Source organism: Caretta caretta, chromosome 5 (genome assembly GCF_965140235.1).
Source record: "Caretta caretta isolate rCarCar2 chromosome 5, rCarCar1.hap1, whole genome shotgun sequence".
Taxonomy (NCBI): domain Eukaryota; kingdom Metazoa; phylum Chordata; order Testudines; family Cheloniidae; genus Caretta; species Caretta caretta.
In genome coordinates, this window is record NC_134210.1 from 37067761 (window position 1) to 37091392 (window position 23632).

At 42.1% G+C, this 23632-nt stretch overlaps 2 long non-coding RNA genes across 2 annotated transcripts in view; one reads left to right on the forward strand and one right to left on the reverse strand.

Annotated features, from left to right (window-relative positions):
* Positions 1–23632, forward strand: part of LOC142071997 (uncharacterized) — a 103921-nt gene that overhangs the window by 55405 nt on the left and 24884 nt on the right. The window lies entirely within an intron of this gene.
* The window catches only part of LOC125636916 (uncharacterized), a 269774-nt gene that overhangs the window by 14013 nt on the left and 232129 nt on the right, over positions 1–23632 (reverse strand). The gene's annotated exons all lie outside the window — the stretch shown is intronic.

Genomic DNA, 23632 nt, shown 5'->3' on the forward strand with positions numbered 1-23632 from the left:
CTCCATTTGAAGTTAATAGGGCCACGCTGAGGATCTACCTCTCTAATATGATCTTCCAGAAAACATTGATCTGCCTATTAGACTTGTGCAGTTTCCAAAATGGCAGGGTCCCAACATTCTGGGGCCTGATCCTGGAAACCCTCCGAGCACAGAACACTCAGAAATTAATGGAAGCTCCATGTACATAATGCTGACAGCATTGGGCTCCTGCTAGTCAGGGCTAACACTGAAGCAATGCTAGCTCAGTGGCAACTAGTCCTGTGTTAATTCCTCTGTAGTCTCCCACCCCCATTCTCTCGGTGGCCAAAGTAAGCTAGTGTCTGTTGCTTGTGCACATTAAGAAACCCAGATCATTAGGAGATCACATTCTTAGACATGTAAATTCAAATTGAGATTTTTTTCACAGTACAGTTAATGATGACAGATATATGGATCATCACCAACATAATAAGTGCTAGGCTAATTGTAACTTCTGTTGGATGAAACCATTACTTCCAGTGGTGCAAGTAGAAATCATTTCTTGCTGGTACTGCACTCATGGGAGGGACATAAGGAGGTCACGTGACTTCCCCACGTGGCCCTCCTTGTGACTCCTCCCCACTCTGCCCCCAGCCTGGGGCCCCTATGCTCTCCCCATCCCCTCCAACACCCCCTTTGTATATACAAACACCAATATGCTTAACTACTCATTTTCCCCTCCCCCCCAAATATATAATTTTCAGTCTGTTTATATGGAATATGGGAGTTGGGTGAGGAGCCATTTCAGTATATGTATGACTTATTAAAAGACAAATTTTAAATAGAATTGTATCCTAAACTGCTTTATGGTATTGTACCCAAACATTGCATTTCAATGGGTGATTCAACTTCCTTTATAGGAACAAACTCCTGAAACTCTTACCAGTCCACAAAAGTGATCCATAGTCATGGGGATACTCCCATTGTCTTCAGTTGGATTTATCAAATGATTAAGGGTTTACAGGATTAGGTTCCAAGTTTGTAAACTGTTCTGGATGAAACTGACCATGCCTGAACTGTCAGATCAGAAGGAGTGTCATTTGAATAAAGGTGGGCAGATGTGTGATAAGTCTTCGGACCATTGCTAAGATGAGGAACATATTTTCAGAAACGTTCTTGACAGATTCCTGAGCAGCTGGTTTAAGGCCCTCAGAGTCCGGCATGATAATCTTCACTTATAGTTCTCTTGCCTCATTTTCCAGGTTTGTGGGTATTTGTTTTGCTATTCCAGTTCCAGTTAGCAAAATGCATGTTAGACTAGCTTGGCTGCAAAGAAGAATTCTATGTACACTGGGGACAACACCTGATTCCTGTCAGGCTGCCGAACTGGGCAGACATCAGAATCCAAACAGCACCTGGTCAGTGCAAGCAGAGGCATTCTGCTAATGATATGGACTTGATGTGACGCAGTATGAATGTCATGGATAATTCAGACCAAAGGGGAGAAACAGAATAAAAACCACTGTTTAAACACCGTTCGTCCCCCCCACCGCTCCCCTCTTGAGGACTCCTGACCAACAACAGCACAATACATATGCTAACAAATTAAACAAAGCCTTTGTTTAAGTTTCAGAGTAACAGCCGTGTTAGTCTGTAGAGTGAGTTTGTGTGTGGGGGGGTGGAGGGTGAGAAAACCTGGATTTGTGCTGGAAATGGCCCAACTTGATGATCACTTTAGATAAGCTATTACCAGCAGGAGAGTGGGGTGGGAGGAGGTATTGTTTCATGGTCTCTGTGTATATAATGTCTTCTGCAGTTTCCACAGTATGCATCCGATGAAGTGAGCTGTAGCTCACGAAAGCTCATGCTCAAATAAATTGGTTAGTCTCTAAGGTGCCACAAGTACTCCTTTTCTTTTTGTTTAAGTTTGTTAGCATATGTATTGTGCTGTTAAAGCCATATAAAGAATGAATGCCCTCCCTAGCTGTGTTCTGCTCCGTTAAGAAGCAGAGTGCAGGCCCCCCCCTCCGGGGGAGGGGTGGGGGGGGCTAGCCCCAAATCTTTCCGGTACCCCCTACCCGCTAAAAATCTCTTGCCGGTACTGTGTACTGGAGGGTACCGCCCTGTTTGTGCTCCTGATTACTTCTCTACTAAATTATTATACAGCTCTAAGCTTAGTCCTTTGCTACAAAAAGACAGGCTACACTGATCTCTGATAGCTTCATAAACACATGCAGCTGCCCAAGACCTTGCTGCCCGCATTTTGATTTTCCAAGAAGTGCTCAATATGTGGACTATTGAACTAAGTGCTCGAAAAAGAAATAGCGCTCCTAAACTACAATCTTGGATCTGATATTGACTTGCTGTGTGACTTTGACTTAACCCTTCTGTGATTCAGTTGCCCAATCTGTAGAATGTGTCCATTTGTGCTTACTTCCCCCTGAGACTTGGAGTTAATATTTATGCAGGGTGTGTAGGATGTAAAATTCCACCCCAATCGGTCAGTCCTGTAGTCAGTCCTATTGAAGATTCCTGAGGAAGTGTTATGTGCCTTAATTACTAAGTACACCTATCAATAAAGGATACAGATCTTCCATTTCTCAAATTCTTGGATTTCCTGGGACAATTACTACCTAGTTATCAAAATAGTTGCCTCCATTCCTTATGGGCAGTAATGTGGTGATTAGCAGGCTTAAACATTTTTTTAAAATGTTTTCACAAACTTCCAATCTTATCTGTCTTGCATGCTTTTGTGGTTTGTCCACCCAAATTAGACCATTCTGAAAACAAGAGGAAAACTGGGCCCTTGAGACACTGAAATGAAGTAGCTGATTAGTCTTGAGAGAACGCTGAAGTAGATAAGCAAAATAGATCAGAAATGTACTCGGGACAAAGATAAATCACTTGGAAGGACCATTCCTCTAGGAGTACAAAGCATCTGACTGGAAACTTGAGAAATGCTTGGATTAATAAATCAAACAACATGGTTGAGACATGGGCTAAAACTTATCTGGACTATTTAGTTTATCGGTTGCACTTGAAAAATGGAGAGTTTGAGCTATGAAGTGCTAGCAAGAGATTTTTATCTTTTCCTTTTTCTTTCAGTGTTCCCTGAGACAGGATGTTTTTCCTTTGAATTATCTAATCAATATTTTAATTTATTTATTTTTAGATTAATAAAATGCACAGCAATGAAATGGGATCGTGGGTTTTTTTGTTTAGCATATACTATTTAGCAATAGTAATTGATGTGTGTTTGACCACAAAAGTAATATAATAAGCTTTTTGTCTGAAACCACATTTCCAGTTCTTCACTCACTACTATCATGGTGAAACCACCTTTTGATGAGGACACAGCAGCAAAATGAGGACAGACACATGCAAAAAATTAAGCAACAGGCCACAACTTTTATTAAACTTTAACACAGGGGAGAGGTGCTAGCTGCCTATCACCCATACTCTCCTAAATGAGGAATGTAATTGGTTTCACAGGGCTGCTTACCATATAACCTGTAACTGGTTCCAGAGATACAGGGTTCCTTAGCATATAACTGATAACAGGAGAAAGAAAAGGAGTACTTGTGGCACCTTAGAGACTAACCAATTTATTTGAGCATAAGCTTTCGTGAGCTACAGCTCACTTCATCGGATGCATCCACAAGTACTCCTTTTCTTTTTGCGAATACAGACTAACACGGCTGTTACTCTGAAACCTGATAACAGCTTATCCCACCAGGACTCAGGTCTCTATCTGTCCTAGCACCCTTCCTCTGGTGAGGAAGGCAGAGGGTGCAGCAGGGACCTCAGCCCATGAAGGCCACAATGTCTCACCTTATCACATGAGCTCAAAGGCCCAACAGCAAAATCCCAGGTCTTTCACCTTTGGGAACTGTTCATTTTGTTTTCTTAAGTGCACTGGAAACTCTCTGCAAGTTATGACGAATAAACACCACCAGTAACTGAGTAAGGTACTAAACGCAGTCCTGCTCAACCCCTTGTGGCTTGCAGGTGCTGTAAGGAAGGAAAACAAACTCCCTGGTCCTCTGCCTATTAGCCCATGGGAGAAAACATTTCTTCCTGACCCCCTAAACAGGTGACCAGCCAGACCCATAGCATCTATCAGGTTGGGTTGAATTTAATTTTTTTTAAGAAAAAAGGAGAGAGAAATTATTTGAGATTCTCTAACTAGGAATAAAACAAGTGTCACTCTACTAGTGCATGTATTGCTTTGCTACCTAACAGGATGAATTATGGACCGTTATTTTCCCATTATAAACAGAGTGTAAGGCACAGAATTCTCCACATCCGAGAGAAGTATATTCTTTGTGTCCTGAGTGTACTGCATGAAGAAACCTATTCTGTGTTAGCTTTGATATATACAGCCTATGGACTAACGGAATAAAAACAAATATTGAAAGGAATGTTTTCAAAAGGATGAGCATCACTTGCTTGTTTAGAGCTAAATTATGCCTCCTGCTGTATGTGTTAGATGGGGAAATGGCTCTGGAAACCACCACCTTCCCATGTACCAGTGTATAATAGTCAGAAACATAATATGGTGTTGGACTAATTTACAAAATACATGGGTAAACGAGAGTCCCATATGTTCACTAAATTCCCTGTATACAGTAAAAACAACGAGGAATCCTTGTGGCACCTTTAGACACTAACAAATTTATTTGGGCAAAAGCTTTCATGGGCTATAACCCACTTCATCAGCATGGAGTGAAAAATTCAGTAGGCAGGTATAAATATACAGCACGTGAAAAGATGGGAGTTACCCTGCCAAGTCGGTGGTGAGTGCTGATGAGGCCAATTAAATCATGGTGGATGTGGCCCATTCCTGACAGTTGACAAGAAGGTGTGAGTATGAAAAGAGGGAAAATTATTTTTTGTAGTGACTCAGCCACTCCCAGTCTTTATTCAGGCCTAATTTGATGGTGTCAAGTTTGCAAATTAATTCCAGTTCTGCAGTTTCTCATTGAAATCTGTTTTTGAAGTTTTTTTTTGTTGAAGAATGGAGACTTTTAAATCTGTTGTTGAGTGTCCAGGGAGATTGAAGTGCTCTCTTACTGGTTTTTTAATGTTACAATTCTTGGTGTCTGATTTGTGTCCATTTATTCTTTTCCATAGAGACTGTCTGGTTTGGCCAATGTACATGGCAGAGGGGCATTGCTGGCACATGATGGCATATATCACATTAGTAGATGTGCAGGTGAACGAGCCCTTCATGGTGTGGCTGATATGGTTAGGTCCTATGACAGTGTCCCTTGAATAGATATGCGGACAGAGTTGGCAATGGGTTTTGTTGCAGGGATTGGTTCCTGGATTAGTGTTTCTGTTGTGTGGTGTGTAATTGCTGGTGAGTATTTGCTTCAGGTTGGGGGGCTGTCTATAAGCGAGGACTGGTCTGTCTCCCAAGGTCTGTGAGAGTGAGGGATCATCCTTCAGGATAGGTTGTAGATCCTTGATGATGCTCTGGAGAGGTTTTAGTTGGGGGCTGTTGGTGATGGCTGATGGCATTCTGTTACTTTCTTTGTTGGGCCTGTCCTGTAGTAGGTGACTTCTCGGTACCCTTCTGGCTCTGTCAATCTGTTTCCTCACTTTCCCAGGTGGGTACTGTAGTTTTAAGAATGCTTGATACAGATTCTGTATGTGTTTAGGTGGTGTTTATGTAACCATCGCTTATTTGCACTGTAGTGTCCAGGAAGTGGATCTCTTGTGTGGACTGGTCCAAGCTGAGGTTGATGGTGGAGTGGAAATTGTTGAAATCCTGGTGGAATTCCTCAAGGGCCTCCTTCCCATGGGTCCAGATGATGAAAATGTCATCAATGTAGTGCAAGTAGAGTAGGGGTGCTAGGGGACGAGAGCTGAGGAAGCGTTGTTCTAAGTCCGCCATAAAAATGTTGGCATACTGTGGAGCCATGTGGGTACCCATAGCAGTGCCGCTGACTTGAAGGTATATATCGTTCCCAGATCTGAAATAGTTGTGGGTGAGGACAAAGTCACAACGCTCAGCCACCAGGTTTGCTGTGACATTATCGGGGATACTGTTCCTGACAGCTTGTAGTCCATCTTTGTGTGGAATGTTGGTGTAGAGGGCTTCTACATCCATAGTGGCTAGGATGGTGTTTTCGGGAAGATCACCAATGGATTGTAGTTTCCTCAGGAAGTCAGTGGTGTCTCAAAGATATCTGGGAGTGCTGGTAGCGTAGGGCCTGAGGAGAGAGTCCACATAGCCAGACAATCCTGTTGTCAGGGTGCCAATGCCTGAGCTGTTGGGGCATCCAGGATTCCCAGGTTTATGGATCTTGGGTAGAAGATAAAATACCCCTGGTCAGGGTGTAGGGGTGTGTCTGTGTAGATTTGTTCCTGTGCTTCTTCAGGGAGTTTCTTGAGCAGATGGCACAGTTTCTTTTGGTATCCCTCAGTGAGATCAGAGGGTAATGGCCTGTAGAATGTGTTGTCAGAGAGTTGCCTAGCAGCCTCTCTTTCATGCTCCGACTTATTTATGATGACTACAGCACCTCCTTTGTCAGCCTTTTTGATTATAATGTCAGAGTTGTTTCTGAGGCTGTGGATGGCTTTGTGTTCTGCACGGCTGAGGTTATGGGGCAAGTGATGCTGTTTTTCCACAATTTCAGCCCATGCACGTTGGCGGAAGCACTCTATGTAGAAGTCAAGTCTGTTGTTTCGACTGTCAGGAGGAGTACATGCAGAATTCTGTATACAGTGTGTATGTATTCTAGACAGGCTATATATCGTCCCATAGCTAAGGATACAATCATCTTCCATTGTAAACATTCTTTTAGGCCCTGATTCAGCAAAGTGCTTAAGCACTTGAAACACATGTTTAAGCCCATCTCTATTCAGCAAAGCACATGGTTAAGTCCCATTGAAGTGAGACATTGGCACATGCTTGTGTTTTGGCTTACTCCCTTTATAGCAGTGATTTGCACGAACATTGCCACATTGTGAAGGCAAAATCTATCCAAGCTCTTGAGATACAGATTTTTTAACAAAAAACAAAACAAAACACCCTCATCTGAAATGTTGGCATGTGAGAACATAAGAGCATTTCTATAGCTCATAGTTTAGTGAGATCTTAGTATAGCTCAAGTGGTAGAGACTTGTAGTTTTGCAACTCAGAAACCAGGTTCCAATTTTAGTCCTGTAACTGTGTTGTTTTATTTTGGAATGGGGATAGCCTCTCCATAGTTGAGGTTGCAGCCCCAATCCTAATATGTGGGTGATTTTGATCCGCTTCTTAATTCCAGTTTCTGAAAGTCCTGTTCAACTTCAGAAAGGAGTCATTTAAAAGCCTTAATCTCATAAAGAACATCCTTAAATTATTATTTCTTTGTGTCTTTCTGTCTGCCAATGAATTTGCATTAGCTCACACAATTTGAGACTTACAGCAACATTGTGAAAAATATAGGACAACTTGTTTTAAGGGATCTAGACACACAAAGCTACAAACCCATATATTTGTGTTATAATATATATGATCCTCTGGATAATTATTTGAAAACATACTTACAATCCATTCAAATGCTCCTTAGTAGTTTCTTATGGGATAGGGGTTGCAGGACTTAGGACCAGTAATCACCCTGCAAGAGAATCAAAGTGTCAGTGAGTGAATCAGGCCTTCCTCCTATTGATAAAAGTTAGGCCATTCCAGCGTGTAATATAAATAATACCATGAGACTTAGGTGATCAGTCACCTTTGCTGACATATTGAACCATGAATATGAAATATTCAGAGAGATAGTTGTGGTGATCAATTCTTGAACAGTCCACAGACTGAAGTTTATTTGCACAAAATATTTGTAGTACGAACGTGAACAGCAAAGAAACCTGGGAATGTCACCAGTCTGTAGATAATTTGTGAACAGAAAAGGGCTGAGCCTTTAGAATAAATTCTGACAGCTCTAGACACAAGTCAAAATAAAATTGTGTCAGTAGAAGTGAAAGTACTGTCCTTCTTCTTCTTACTGTAATATGACTTCTGATGTATGTTCTCTCTTCAGCTTGCTGCTTTGCTCAGACATTTTAAGGAAAATTTTGTGACTCAATTACACAGCAGGTGGGGTTTCCATATAGGGTAGCCGTAGAAGCCTCAGTCTGTACAAAGCCACAAAATTCCAAGCTATCTTAATGGAGACATGAGGGAAAACAGACTGTTGTTGCTTTTTTGCCATCTGCTCCATATACTGTAGATATCCCTATCAACAGGGAGCTAATGTCACCACTTAAAATCTCTAGCTGTTCTTTCTTTAAGTACTTTCAATCAAATGAATATGTAGAAGGACACAATTAAAGTTGCTTACTCAGTTATTTACATTTTATATTTTTCTTTTATTGCATTGAATTTTAGTGCTTACAAAAGTGGCTCTGCATGACACTGCAGATCTTTTAATTGCAGTGGAGTGGGAACGGTGCAGACTTCCTACAAAGTTCTGCCAATACGCCAAGCAGCGGCAATATCTCTGCTGTTCCATGCAGATGCTACTAATCTTGATAAATGCATGTATAGGTCTTTCTGAGCCTAATATATAATTACATAGGAATTTGTTATCATAGCACTGTACAAATATTTAATTTATGATGTAAGCCTATGTTGAGATCACCACATTTGTGTTCATTTCTAACCTAACCTACGTTTGAACTAAGGTTTCCAAAACTGAAGAGCCAAGATTTATGCACATTTTAGGCACCATAACTCTGTTCCTCCTGACTTTTCTGACCTAGACTCTTATCCCATCAGCTTCACCAGTAATGCCATCATTGATGTCTCATTTGTCTGTTCCTTCCACAAGCATCTCTGTATCTTTTTCCATGCCACCTCTCACTTCAAAACATAGACGGTCCTCTCTATTCTTGTCTGTAACACCAATGCCCTTTCTCTTCAATTAGGCCCCAATTCAGCAAGGTACTTAAGCACGTGTGCAGTCCCATAGATTTCAATTACTTCAGTGGAACTGTGCATGTGTTGTAAGTACCATGCTGAATCAGGGCTTTATTCCTCCTGAAAAGTCACCTCTTTGTCCATCTGCCTTATGTTAGATATGCTTAACCAAAAATATCTAGACCCACCATACCTTTAACTAAATAATTGCATGATCAGGCTGTAACCTTCACTCCCCCACTCATCATGCCACCTATGAAGTTTAGACTTCAAGTTCTTTAGGTCAGAGACTGTTTCTTCCCATATCTTCTGTGAAATACCTCACACATTTTAGGCACTATAAAATATAAATAATAAAAGGCTTTTCATAAAAGTAATAAAGACATATGTAGAATTTACTGAGGGTCTGGTCCTACAAGATGCTGAACAACATCAACTCCTGCTTTATCTTGAAGGACTGGGCCCTAGGCAGAGAAACCTGTCAAAGCCTAGAGCAGGTCACGGAGGCAGTGATAGTAGGAAGTAAGTTTTAAGGCGAGATTTGAAAGGAGAGAGAAATGGGAGTTCCAAGTGGAAGACTGCAGAATGAATGAAAGGGGAAGCTGCCTGTGCTCTTCCTTTTTCTCTCTTCTTCCTGGTCTGTCTGTCTCCTTCTCCGCTCTCAGCAAAACGTAGTAGGAGGAAATCAAGGCAGAGACACCTTGGAAGTGATGACAAGAAATATGCAGTAAGTGACAGGAATCGACTGGAGAGGTGCAATCGGGGCCGAGCTGTGGGGGGAGTAAGATGACTTTAGAAGAAGTGAGTAGGATGGAGAGGCAGGAGCGGTGAAAAGCAGGGAAGATGGAGAGGAGAAGGTTTAAAGTGTTCAAAGCAAGCAATAGCCAAGGAGTGAAGAAGAGTGAGTGCTTACAGATGGAAGGGGCTGATTACAAGTGACACTAAAGAGGAAAAAGTATCATAACTTGATCAAGGACTTGGGATAGGGGAGTGTAGGATGTGATATGTAGAATGTATATTTTAGGTGCTGGGACATGTGAAAAGATGTCTGTCTGCTTGTCTGTCAGGAAGGGAGAACAGCTAGGTGAAAAGCTGAGCTAGCAACCTGATCAGGTAAATAACTAGGTCAGCAGTTCAATCAGGGGGTGCCCAGCCTATCACTCGTGGGCCATACACAGCCCACCAGAGCATTTCATAAGGCCCGCAGGTTGCTTCAACGCAATACACTAATGGCTGTTTCATTAGTGTTTTGTTGTCATGTTTGCATCATTTTAGTTTACACAAGTGTGTAAATAGATAATACTGTACATAGGTTGTTTCTATCTAACAAGCTGATCTTAAAATATAAATCAATACAGGTGACTTTAAATCGTATTAAAATATGTAGACTCTGTTTGGCCCACACAAGGTTGTGCTTAGGTTTATGTGGCCCTCCTGTGTAATAAGGTTGGGCACCACTGAATCAGATGAACAACTGGGTCAGCAGTTCAATCAAGTGAACATCTTGATCAGTAACCTGATCAAATAAACAACTTGGTCTGCAGTCCAATCAGGTAAACAATTAAGTTAGCAAACTATTCTTAGTGTTAGGCAGAAAAGTGTTTATACAATATATAATGAATAACTTTGTAACTATGTATTTAAGGCAAGTACCTGAATGTGGGTGTGTGCTTGCATTTAACCCTATGCTGTGCCCTGTTTCGGTGGACTGATCAGTCTCTGAAGCAGTGAATAAACAACATTCTTCTTCAGCTCAAGAGTTTGTGAACCTGTGCATTCTGGGTAGTGGGGAGTGAAGAGTTAAAGATGACACTGAGGTTGCATACTCAGGAGATGACAGGAAGGACGGTGGAGCTGTACAGGAAGGACGGTGGAGCTGTCAACGATGATAGATGAGGGAAGTAGAGGATCAGGATTAGGAGGGAAGACAGTGAAGTGTGTTTTGAAGAGAGTGAATGATGTTCAGTTGGATCTAATCCATGCAAACTGGACAATAAGAGGGCACCCTTGCTTTGTATAGTTTAAAAACCCTCCCACAAAACTTTCAGAAAATCCAGAGCTTGGACATACATGAAAGGAAACCACACCCACAAGGCTCAGCAAATGTCAATAATACTTGGAATCACTTTAGTAGTTCAGTTTGTTTAATAACATAGCCCTTGTCCCATTGGCACTGCCTTCCTTGAAAATGGAAACCAAAATAAGTACTTTGTAAAGATTTATTTTTGATCCGTTCCCTCTATTCCAGGAATGTCAGCATTATGGATTAGTGGGGGCCTATGAAAACATACCTTGATTAGAACCATGTTTCTTTAAAATAAGATTTTGGAGATTGAAGTCTTGGTTATTTTTGTTACGGACTTGTATGTGTGTGTGTGTGAGATAGTTTATTGCTGACTTTTTAAAGCAGGCAATATCTTATTAACAAAATGTGATAGGACCCTGAAGTTTACCAGCATTAGAATGATCAAATCTTTCTATAGTTAGAGAATTATACCACTTGCTTTTTCAGTTTTGCTAAGGGATGTATAGCAGACTATTTCCCAGTTTTCTCAGTTTTTAAAAAACTCATGATAAAAAGTATTTTATTTGGGCTGGATCCCAGGAACAAATTAGAACAGTTTGAAGGCTGCTGTAACTTGTGTAGGCTGCCTCTGGCCCCAAAGGATCAGTATAGCAGCTTGGCATAGGGGCGTCCTGGCTATGTACTACAGCCTTCTGTCAAACTGAAGGTTGTTGGCAGGGGTGAAAGTAAAATAAAATTTTTACCAGTACAGGGGCCCGGAGCAGGGCCCCGGAAGGCGCGGGGCTGAGGGTCAGCCTCCCCCAGGCAGCCCATTTGCGCTACCTGGCCTGCGCTACCTGGCCCGTGCCAGTAGGGACCCTACTGGCAGGGCCGCCGACAGGGGGTGGGAGCGGGCAAAAGGGGCAGCAACGCTTTTTGAGGAGGGTCCTTAAAGTGCTGCCACGGCAAAGGACCCTCCTTAAAGCGCTGCATTTAAGCACTTTAACATTGCTGCGTATGGGCCCATACCAGCTTCTTACCGGTACCCTGTACCAGCCCACTTTCACCCCTGAGTGTTGGTCGAAGCACTGTGCTCAAAGTTATCTTCCTATTTATCACTAACATCACAGCCTGGTATTAAGAGCTGGAAAATGCTTGGTCAAGGCAAGAATCTAGAACTAGTTGCAGTGGGGAAAAAGGCTACTAGTGGAAGAATTTGAAGAGGCTGATGTGAGATGGTCCAAAGGACAGGTTAGGATGAGAGCATTTATACAAACTAATGTTCACTTGTACTGAACATTAATTTACTTATTTTGCCTTTCCAACCACCATGGAAAGACAAATCTTTGTGCAGCTCTCAGTCTAAATCAAATGTCTCTTGGTTGCATTACCTTTTGCTGTTTCTGGAGGGTATGCTATCTCTGCTATTCACTCCTCAGAACTCATTTTGACATTTTTCTTTGAGGGGCTGCATAATTTTGAGCTGCCTTTTTCCTCCTCAGTTGTAATTGCACGTTCTGTGTGTCAGGCTTGAAATAGCACGTTGTTTTAAATCAGCATCATCAACAATAACCTTGCCGACTATTGTGATTCCATCCTCCCTTCGTACTTACCTTAGCTGCATCTCATCATCAGCTGACTATAATTAGGAATAGTATAATAAGGAATATAGCTGGGCTATGGAAGCCTTAGTTTAACTTTCTTAGTGCAACCCAGGAGAATTTCCCTTGCTAGTGCTCATAAAACTGACTTGCCTTCGCCAACTGCTCTGTATTTTCACTTAATAGCCAGTATCGGGATGCAGTGTGATGCCATTGTCAGGTGAACATCCTGATCACTTGCTAGAATGCTGCTGCTCTTGGATGCCAGTCATACCCCTCATTTAACTTCTATACGGACTGTGTATATGAAATACTCAAGTGTATTTTCTTCATATTATTATGACAGCTTTTGGCTTTTTCTGTTGTAGTGAATATCAGATCCCCCCTATACACACACCTATAGCTTTAAAAAAGTTCCTATCTAGGGTGACCAGCTGTCCTGATTTTATAGGGACAGTCCTGATTTTGGGTTTTTTTCTTATATAGGCACCTATTACCCCCCACCCCCACCCCCGTCCTGATTTTTTTACATTTACTATCTGGTCACCCTATTCCTATCCCTGGCTGTAGTCACCTCTGCCATGAATTAAAAATAGTCTCCTAACTAAACAAAATAAGACCGCTTCTCCTCACCCCAGTGTAACAATCAGTGATGAGAACAGAGCCAAATGACCCTCCGCCTTGCCCCAAAATGGCAGCCTTTCTCATAGTTCTTCATAGTTGTTAGGATGGGCATCCCCACATAGAGTCCTGGGCAGTTAGAAGTTTTTTTTGTGGAACCATTGCTCCACATTGCTGGCCTCTTATTGCTAACCTAGGGCTGTTGCTTTTTTTGCAATGAAATATGTACAAGGCAGGCTAGATTTTTGCCATGACATAAAACAGTAAAATATTAATCCTGTCTTTTTGTGCTGTCAGACTAGCTGAATGCAGCTGTCACAAACTTTAGGGTACCGTTGACATAAGGACTAAGCATTAACTCTCCTATTTGCTCGGTCACAGGGCATTTTCTTTGTCAGTTTATATGACATTTGCTATTGGTGTCCTGACGTTCACATCTGAATTCCACAGTGGCTCGTGTTCTCTTTTGTATGCTTGTCGTTTTGAAGACTATAATTTTTTTTATTGACTGGTTTGTCCTAAAGGAGCCTTGGCAAAATCACAGCTAATTTAACATTTTCTTGCCAGTGCTTTGGTCCTGAAGTGCGGTAACATCTACTTATTCAGTCTTAACCACAGTGGCTCAGAGAGCTGATTTTTATGATGACATCCTTAAACTCCAATATCTTACACCATCAGGGTCACGTATCTTTCTCTGATTGTGTTCCACATTGCTCTGCTCCGTCATCCATGAATATAGGTTTTCTGTGCCTTCTATCAAGAGCTTATACTAAGTGGGCGGGGGGTGGTCTTTATCTTATTTGCTCCATTTAGTTTGAATGATTCTGTGAAGGGGAAGGGTTGCTTCTTGTCTAAATTCTAGAGGTCTATTAAGAATGTTTGAGTTCTTAAGTTCAGAAGGCTAGAGCCAACTGTATGTCTTTTGGGGTCCCAGGGATAGAATCCTGTTTGTTCACTTACAGCAAGGATGTGCCAAATAGTTTCAAACAAAACCAGCCGTAAACCAAGAGTTCACATATGTTCACATAAACGCTTCTCCAAGAGCCAGTGTGGTCTGCTGCAACCAACGCAGTCACTGATGTCTAGCAATACTCTAGAATAGTTTCCTAGCACACTTGGCAAATTTTACTGGACTAACTGCAGGGGAATTTGTACCTGGTGGAATCTAAAAACAGTTGTTAGCCTGAATCTGGCAGATGTTGCCAGACCTGCTGGGATGAACACACATTGAGAATCTGAGCAAAGAAGGCCTAGAAAAGCCTAGAGAGGTAGATAGTAAGAGGAGTGCTTGTATAATGTGTGTGTGTGTGTGGGGATTGATGAGTAAAAGGAAACCTGGGGTGGCACCTAATAATGGGAAGCAGTGCTCAGAGACTCGATTGTAGTGACAAGGCTTAAGGGGATCAGGGTCAAGCCTCGGGTTAGGAAAATTGGGGTTTAGATAACACCATGACTAGCACCTTCAAAATATCAGATAGAGACAAAGAAGAAAGAAGTTGAGGGGGCTGGGAGAAGGAGACAATGAAATAGTTGTGAGATGGGTAGAGACAGGTGAAGATCTCAATGGGTTCTAAAATGCCTGCCGCAGACACAGAAGTAAAGCTCTTGCCAGAGTACTTACTCTATCCATAAACCTATGGAAACCTACAGGAGCTGGGGTAGGGAAAGCTAAGGCTGATGCTCAGTTAGTCTGCAGCACTGGTCACCCACCCTCTTCAAATCCCTCTTCCAGACGCACTGTGGGCATGTGCACACCGCAGTTCTGATGTGCCAGCAATGCACGCTGAATCCAGATTCCAGTAACCCAAAGCTTACTGGACAAGATTTTCAAAAATGCTCAGCACTGGCATCTGGGGCCAGGTTTTTAAAAGAGCGCAGCTCCCATTTAGGCACCTAAATAAAGGCAAGACTTTCAAAAGTGCTCAGCTCCCAGTGTGATGCTGTTATGGCTATATTTTCAAAAGAATTAGCACTCAGCCTGCTGAGCTCTTGAAAATCTGGCCTGATTGGCAGGGGCTGAGCCCTTCTGAAATGTGACTGTCTAAATTGTCATCTCATTTGTTTGTACAGATTATACATGCCCTGGGCTGAGTCCTTGTCTCCATGTTCTGTCATCTTCAGCTTTCTCTCAGTGGGAACTTGTGGCACACACATTGCCTTGTTTAAACAGAGAGAGGATGGTTTACTTTATACAAAACAATGAGAGAACATCTGAGAGAGCATCTGACTAAGTAATACACGATACTTGGGCAGTGCGTGTGGGTGCAGGGCCAGAGGGGAAGGAAGAAAGCAAATGAACTTTGAAAATAACGTATGGCCTGTTATGCTTGTCCCTGTGTCATGGCCCATAATGGGGGAGGACCATTTTCTTTTGCTGTCCATAACTCAAACTATTATTTGTATAGTTCCCTAGCTGAGATAGGGACCGCAAAATGTCCATCGTCTCTAATGGGCCCAGTATTTCACCCATAGTGAGAGACAGTTCTAACCCCCCACCAAACAAAAGCTTACAGTCTTAGTAGAGAAGACAGACCTGATGGGACAGAAAAGAGAAATACTGTACAAAGAGGAGAAGTGACTGGCCCAGCCTCATATAGTGGGTCAATGGAAGAGTCGTGAGTACAATGTCCCTTCAGGTAACAATAATTAAATGAGGTGCATCTCTCAAAGATTTTCCGTCTCGGAGAGTTTTTTTTAATTCTGTTCCTTTACAGACAGGTTATCAGAATAAATGTGCATAATGAATATTATGGATCCAATCAGATGTATAATGAGTTGTCTAAAAGTTGTGATGTACTGACAAAGGTGAGAGAATCATGCCTGGCTAATGCAGTGCATTAATAGATCAGCTATTCAAGGTGCATTGCAAGGGTCATCATTAAGGATGCATATTGCATGCATGATGCTTCTATCTTTGGCTTAGTCTGTTCCATGGGGCACTCAGACGCCTAGTGCATAAAGATACAACAGCTTTTCAGCAAAGAGTTACCCTATTCACTGAGCTCCTAAATATGCAATTGTTGCTAAGGTTACTTCTACATTGCACACCTCTGGTGGTGGCAAATAGGGTCCATGTAGCTACATGCCACAGTGAAAAGCAGGCTACATCTACACTGCAGTGTGTAGCTACATGTGTCAGGGAAAGGCTCTGGCGGGGGGAAGCAGCAGGGAAAGGCTTGGCAGCAGGGAGCTGCCAGAGTCTTTCCCTGCTGCCTCCCCCTGCCAGAGCCTTTCACCATTGCTGGAGCCTTTCACTGAGGTGTGGAAGGGCTCTGGCAGCTCTCAGCTGCTGGAGTCTTTCCCTGACACAAGGGAACTGCTGGAGGTTTTCCTCACCACAGGGAAAGGCTCCTGCAACAGGGAGCTGCCAGAGCTTTTGGGCTGTAGCCGCTCCCTGTTGTAGATGTCTTCCCTGCAACAGGGAAAGACTCCGGCAGTAGGAAGGCAGCAGGACATTACACTGCTAACAATAGCCGTGTAGATGGGGAGGCATGGCTTGGGGAGTAGAGAGCCCTGCAGGTAGGTACATACCCACATAGGTATATAGTGTCTTTATTCTACTAGCTTAAGCCATGCCTTGCCATCTACCCTCCTAGGGGTATGTGTAGTATATGTACTCTGCACACTCGTTTTGGCAGTGTTTACATGTAGGTGTACCCTGAATGTAAGGGGGAAACTATTCATGGTTAGAGAGGTTACTTCCCTTATGAACTTAAGGCTATTGGGCTAAGACCACTGCCTATCATGCAGACCAGTGTTGTCTCATGGTTTCCTTCTACTTGCTCCCCCGTCAGTCTGCCGATGTCCATCCATTGTCTCTTGTTTCATACTTAGATTATGAACCATTTGGGGGCAGTGACCCTCTCTTTATTCAGTATTTGTACAGCAGCTAGCACAATGTGGTCCTGATCCATGACTAATGCTCTAGGCACTACAGTAAAACAGATAATTAATAATAGTAATGATCCTAGCACTTTAGCCAATGGAAAAACATAAAATAATAAGCCTATAAAATCCCAGAAGTTACAGCTATGTGTGATTTTAAGACTAGGCCAGATTCTGTCCTCAGTTACGTCTCTTGCAACCCAGTGATTTTTGAGGGTGTAACTGAAGGCTGACCTTGGCCCACAGTACATAATTTGGGGGTTAGGGATTTTTTTGGGGTAGGTTTGTTTTTTAGAGTGCTACTATCTACTTGTTTGTTTTATTTAAGGAAATATCTTGAGAATTTTAAAATCTCTCATTAGGATTTTAGTCAAAGATATTTTAAATATTTTTCCCTTGGTTAAATAGTTTGCTATGGGGCAGAAATCTGTGGGAACATTTGTCATGCCCTAATTAAAAATGCAGTTAGTTTTTTTTCAAGTAATAAACAAATCACCAGGGTTCATTTGCTTAAATGCCAGATATTTAAGGCAAGTGTATGCTTATCTCTCAAACGTACTGACTTACTGAGATAGAATGAAGTCATGTAATTGTATTGAATGACAGTGTGCAGCCCTACATGCTGAATAATAGGTGCTTATGCTAAAGCCTAATCATTGAGGCATGAGTCACCTGGCAGCACTCTTGCCTTAGGGGTAGACATTGTGATGTCAAGTCCTACAGCAAGACTTGGGTTCAGACTGAATATTAAAATGGCAGTGCACCAGTAGTAGAATACTGTCCTCTTGGAAGTTCTGTCATTCAGATGAGATGCCAACCCCTAAATCCCAGCATGATACCTCAGTGGGCTCCTGGAGCTGCTTTCCAAAGAGACCATGCTGTAATCCTTTGACTTGATTTTTGCCCTGCTTTCCAGCTCTACATGGCCATATACCTCCCACTTCTCCGTGGTAAGTGACTTCTCCAGATCCTTCTCCTCAGCCTCCATCTTCAAGCTGCCTCTCTCCTTTATACAAATCCACATCTAATAGTTGAGGGCAAGTGGCACCTTGGAAGATGAGGCCCTTGCTTACATTGATTTGATTTTAGTCACTCCAATTTGTGCTCTTACAGTTGACGGCCTGTTTTTTCATAAACCATGAATGTGCAAGGGCGATCATGTGCTTCTGGTCTTTTCCCATTCTAGCTCCTAGGTGATAATCCTTCGACTAGACATAGCCCAACCCACACGTTAGTGACAGGTGGCAGCAGTCCCTTTTGATTTCTCCAGGGAAAAACTGAAGACTTATAATTAATTGTTTAATCAATTCTTGTTGCTCTAATTTTCTTTTAATTACATGAATGTTCTCCTCTGAAACTCAAGATAGCATTCAAGCTCAGCGAGTTTACATGCGAGCCATGGTTTCTCAAGTGGAGCTTTGGCTGCAGTCAGATCCTATTCTGGAACGTCAATAGTTCTTCTTCAGCCTGGCATTAATAAGTTGTGCAAAATGTGAGAGTCAGGGTGCATTCCGAGAGTTCAGAATGAGTACTCAGAAAGTGACTGGCATGCAGCATATCTCATGCACATATCTCATTTGCAGGCTTTGATAAAAATGTTCTCATCCTGCTTCATCAGCTCCCGTGAAATGTTTGACATTTTTTCCCATGCCTGTTGCATTTGAAGTTTCTTTTTTATTCTGTATGTTAGACCAGGATGGTGTAGTGGCTATGAAAGGAATTCAGGGAGGTGCTTAATTACTTCACAGGTATTTGTTCTGGCTTGCTAACAACTGCCCATTAATGTGCTAAAAATGCTCTTCAGTGCAAACACTTATAACAGGAAAGAAAACGCGTGTGCAGGTACCACCTCCCATGTTTGGCCATCTCTGGCCTTGCCTGCACTAGGCAGTTGTACTGCTTTTATGCTAAAAGTGGTACAACTCCCCTAATATAGATGCACTTATATCAGTATATAGATGCTTTACACTGGTTTAGCTCTTCTCATAAGTTCCAGTGTACACTTGGAAGGCTTTGCTGGCATAGCTATGCCAGTGTACTATACCACCAAAGCAGTCCTAGTGGGGATGTGCTTTTGCCAATGTGGCTTTTTCCAGTGCCATTCACCTTCAACCTCTGTGCAAAATAAGCTAGCTATACTGGCAAAAGCTGTTTTGCCAGAATAACTTCATCTATGCTAGGGGCTTCTGCCAAGGCAGCTATATCAATCACAAACTGCACCTCATCGCACCACTGACCGACATAGCTTTGTCGGCAAAAGTTTGTAGTGTAGACCTGGGCTAACTATATTGGTATAAGACCCTTTTTTTAGTGGCATTACTGCTTCCATATAGAACTTCCGCAGGTAGTGGTTAGAAATCACATCCTTAAAATAGATACACCAGAAAAACTTAAGTGTAAACCGCCCCTAAGGCAGGGGGTGGACCAGGAACCACCCCTACCCTATTCTTTGGCTTGGTCTATACTGAAAAGTTATGTCGGCATAACTACGTTGGCCGGGGGTATGAAAAGACCATGCCCCGATCAGCATAGCTAAGTTGACAAAACCCCCAGTGTAGCAGCAGCTATGTTGATGGAAGAGGACTTCTGTTGACTTAGCTAGCACCGTTCAGAAGGCGTGGGTGGATGTGATCCTATCCTGATGGAAACATTCTTGTCTGTGTAGGCTGAGTCTGCGCTAGGGGACTATATTGGCATAGCTATGGTATAGTCTCTGTAGTGTAGCCATGGCTTTTTTCAAGTAACTAGCAGCCATGATGTGTTAGCAAGGAGCAGGGCCTGTACTTTATACCTATAGTTGGCCATTTTACCGGCATTCATGTGGCTGTGGGGGAAGGGTGAGAAGCAGGCCCTTTTGCACAGTCTCTTCCCACCACGCTGGTGTATCCACTGTGGGGCGAGATAATTGGCCCCATAGTGATTTTTGAAATCAGAAATCATGGGTTAGATTTTGCTCTCAAATAAAGTATTGTAAAAAATGCTGCATTAGGCTTACACTGCTGTAATGTCGGGGCTGAAATCCACTCTGTACATCAAGGCATGCATTAATTTGAATCACATCTGTAGCCACCTGGAGTGTTGTGAAGTGCTTTGAGTGACACTAGAATACAACTTTACAGCTTAGTGTGACTGAAATATTCAGCCATATTGTTTGATACTGTGGACTTGTGTGTGTAGTGTATAATACAGAAACGTGTAATTCCCCCTCACCAACACATAGGAAATCTTGGCCACGCCATCATCCACCAGCCATTTACAGCCGATAGCCACTTCATAGGGACTGTTCAAATTATAATTTTGGCATTCCCATTAATCACCTTTACAGTAACTTGCTTGTATGCATCAAGACACCTCTGACACCATAGGAACAATTTATTAATAATTTGTGGTTACTGCACTGTTTTTATTTGGCAAAGAGATGCTATCAAAAGAGTGACTGACTAGCAGCATCCCATTCAATATGTACTAATTTTGGTATGTTAAAATAAAAAAGTCACAACAGGAGTAGGATTTCAGGCTAGATAATAAGCAGTCTGTTATGCACAGCACTCTTTTTTAAGAAATTTCCCTCACACATGGCACTTTCTCCATTGCTTTGGCTGGGGTTAAGTGTTGGGCCTTTCTTCAGACAAATCACTATGAAGTTTTCTGACAAGAGCCATGTCTGTAGTGCTTGGGAAGTGAGGAGGCTCCTCTTTCTCAGTGAGACATCTTGTACCCTGAATAGGTCACTCTGCTATGCCACTGCGATGTATGTATGGTCTTCCAGGTTTTGCACACCGGAGAAAGACTATCTCCATTTTGGCCTCGATATGGCTGCATAATCATTTTCTAAGTGTGAAGGTGTTCCCAAAGGAAAATAGTAAATGTTGATTGGTGGAGGAGAAGAGACCTGTTAGATATGCCAGGGATCTTTAAACTACACTAAGTAGTTACGTAGGCCTTGCATAACTACTTACTGTCCTGTTAATAAAAACCTGAACTCTATTGCATGGCACATGAACTACCTCTGAGATCCTGAGTGCTTTCTCCTAAGCAAACGGTTATCAATAGATAATGTGAACTCTTGTGCTTTGCAGAGATTTTTAACGGGGGTGGGGATTGTTCTTCTTTAGCTGCTGATTTTGAAATGTTTCTACAGGCTGGTGTGTGTGTGTGTTTGTATTTAGAAAGAGGGGAGTTTCAGGTAGGGAAGCCAGTTCTGTCAAGCTATGTGAAATTAATAATACACTTAGCTGGTATGTTGAGAGTTTTGAAAAATAATAATTTAAAGTATTTTTATTTCTGATCACCCTTTTGAATCTGAAATGTATCAAATTGCCTTTTTACACATGTGGCCTGAATAAACCATTGTTGCAGAACTGCCTATGAGTGACAGCCCGTCCTATCTATAGCTTGGTGCTTGTATGGGGCCTGGTCCAGTGTCTGTTGAAGTCAATGGGAGCCTTTCCATTGACTTCAGTAAGCATTAAACCAGACTGATGGTTCTCATCACCTCAATGCCTGAGTGCTTGACGGCACTGATTTTTCTTTACTCGTTATAGAGCAGTGCATCGAAGCATTAGTTCTATTTCTAACATGGACAGGATGATGTCAGGGGCTGCACGCTGTCCAATATAGGAGACCCACTGCTGGTCTGCTGCATGGGCAATTGGTAGTCCTGGAGGGGGTATGCAGAGGGATTTAATGTAGGCTGTATGCATGGTTCATGATCTCTTTACCACCCCCAGGGCAGGGCTAGCAGCAGTATAGGATTGATAAATGTGCCTCTTGCCAAGCCTTTACACCCTCAACCCCAGCATAATTCCTCATGTGAAGGTTGTGAATTTAGCCTTTGTGCAGGGAGTGCTGGGATGTATTTAATACTTGAAGAATTGCATGGACTTCACAAGCAGGAATATAGAGAAAATGTTGGTCAAACTTTGGGTCTGCTGATCTTTCCAGCATCTTTTTAAAAAGTCTAAATTTTGCTGTAGTTGCTCTTAGACCTTATGGGGCCTCATGTCTCCTTCATGTTGTGGCCTAGCAGCCTGCAAAATTTCCATTGGATAATTAAAGCCACATGTGAAAATAACAACTTTTCACTGCACTCCTGTAATTTTACAATTGGTGTGTGTGTGTGTGTGTGTGTGTGTGTAATATATTTTCAAATTTAGTTAAAAGTAGATTGCTTCTTATATCCTCTTCTGTCAAGTTTCAGATCCGAGACCATTTTTTTAGCCAAGGTTCTAATCTAACCCCATTAAAAACTGGTTTTAATAATGGAAACACTGACCTAACTTAAGGCAAATCACACTGCTGTGCTGTGCTATATTTGGAAATGTGGAAAAATGTGTTTTGACAGTTTTATTTAAACATTGGAATGATACATACAGTGCTCCACCAGAAAATTATTAAATTAAAAAAAATAAACATAGGGCTAAACGCTGCTCTAAAATACATGTGAGCCTGGAGTAATTCCACTGAAATCAATGGAGTTACTCCAGACTTAAACCAGTACAATGGACTGAAGAATTTGCCATCTATTGTATATCTAATAAACACTTTTACATTTTAAATCTTAAATGTCTTTCAAAAAGCAGTTTTGGTCTTGATAGGATATGGGAAAAATATTAGGTGCATAATTACGATGATTGTATACACCTAATTCTAGCTACCCACTTGTGCACACTGTTATCTAATTTGCGCATGGAATCTCTGTAATTGTTTGTTGTTTGCTCACACAATTATCTGCCTATTTTTGTCTTTAAAAAAATCAAACTGTATTTATGCAATAGAGACACTATTCACTTGCAACATATGTTCCAATGTTTAAAAAAAATAGCAACCTAAAATTAGGCTTCTCAAGTTTACATTTAAAGTTAATTGGAATTATTGGGTGATCAGCACTTTTGAAAAGTAAGGCAGTTACTTAGTGACTAGGAATGGACATTGTGTCTGCAACTCACCTTTTCTGGATGGGGATGGTCCTAATAGTGTGGGTACCACTGGCCAACAAAATTCTCGCTCATCCATTTTTCTGAGGACATTTCCTTCACCCAGGGGGTTCCACTACCCCACCCTTGGGTGCATAGGGTGCTGGAACAATTTTTATAGTAGGGAGTGCTGAGAGCCATTGAACAAAATGGTAAACCCTGAATATGATGGAAACCACTTCAAGTCAGGGAGTGCTTCCACACTCTCAGCACCCCTAGTTCCAGCACCTATGCTTAGGTGCTCTTCCACCTGAAGCCATTGGAGTGTCTCAAGGGGAGACAGGTTTATTTACCAGCCCCTGTCACTCACTGTTGCATCACTGGCTACACCATCTACACATCCAGTGGCGAATCCCAGGATGCTAGAATCGGCAAAGCTTCTGTCACTTTTGAGAAATTTACCTCATGTGTTTGGAACAACAAGTTGCTAAACTTGAACACAGAGGTCACTGTCTATCAGTCTTGTGTCCTTACTGCCCTCCTTTATGGTTGTGAAAGCTGGGTTATGTGCTCCAAGCAGGAGTGGAGAACATAACTCAGTTTCCACTTCCACTGTCTTAGAAAAATCTCTTGGAGTTACTTGAGACCAACATGTGACACTGCACCTCATATTCTTCACAGTGATGGATATTATGATATGATTATGACATAATTAAAATGTATTTTATGCAAGGTAAGT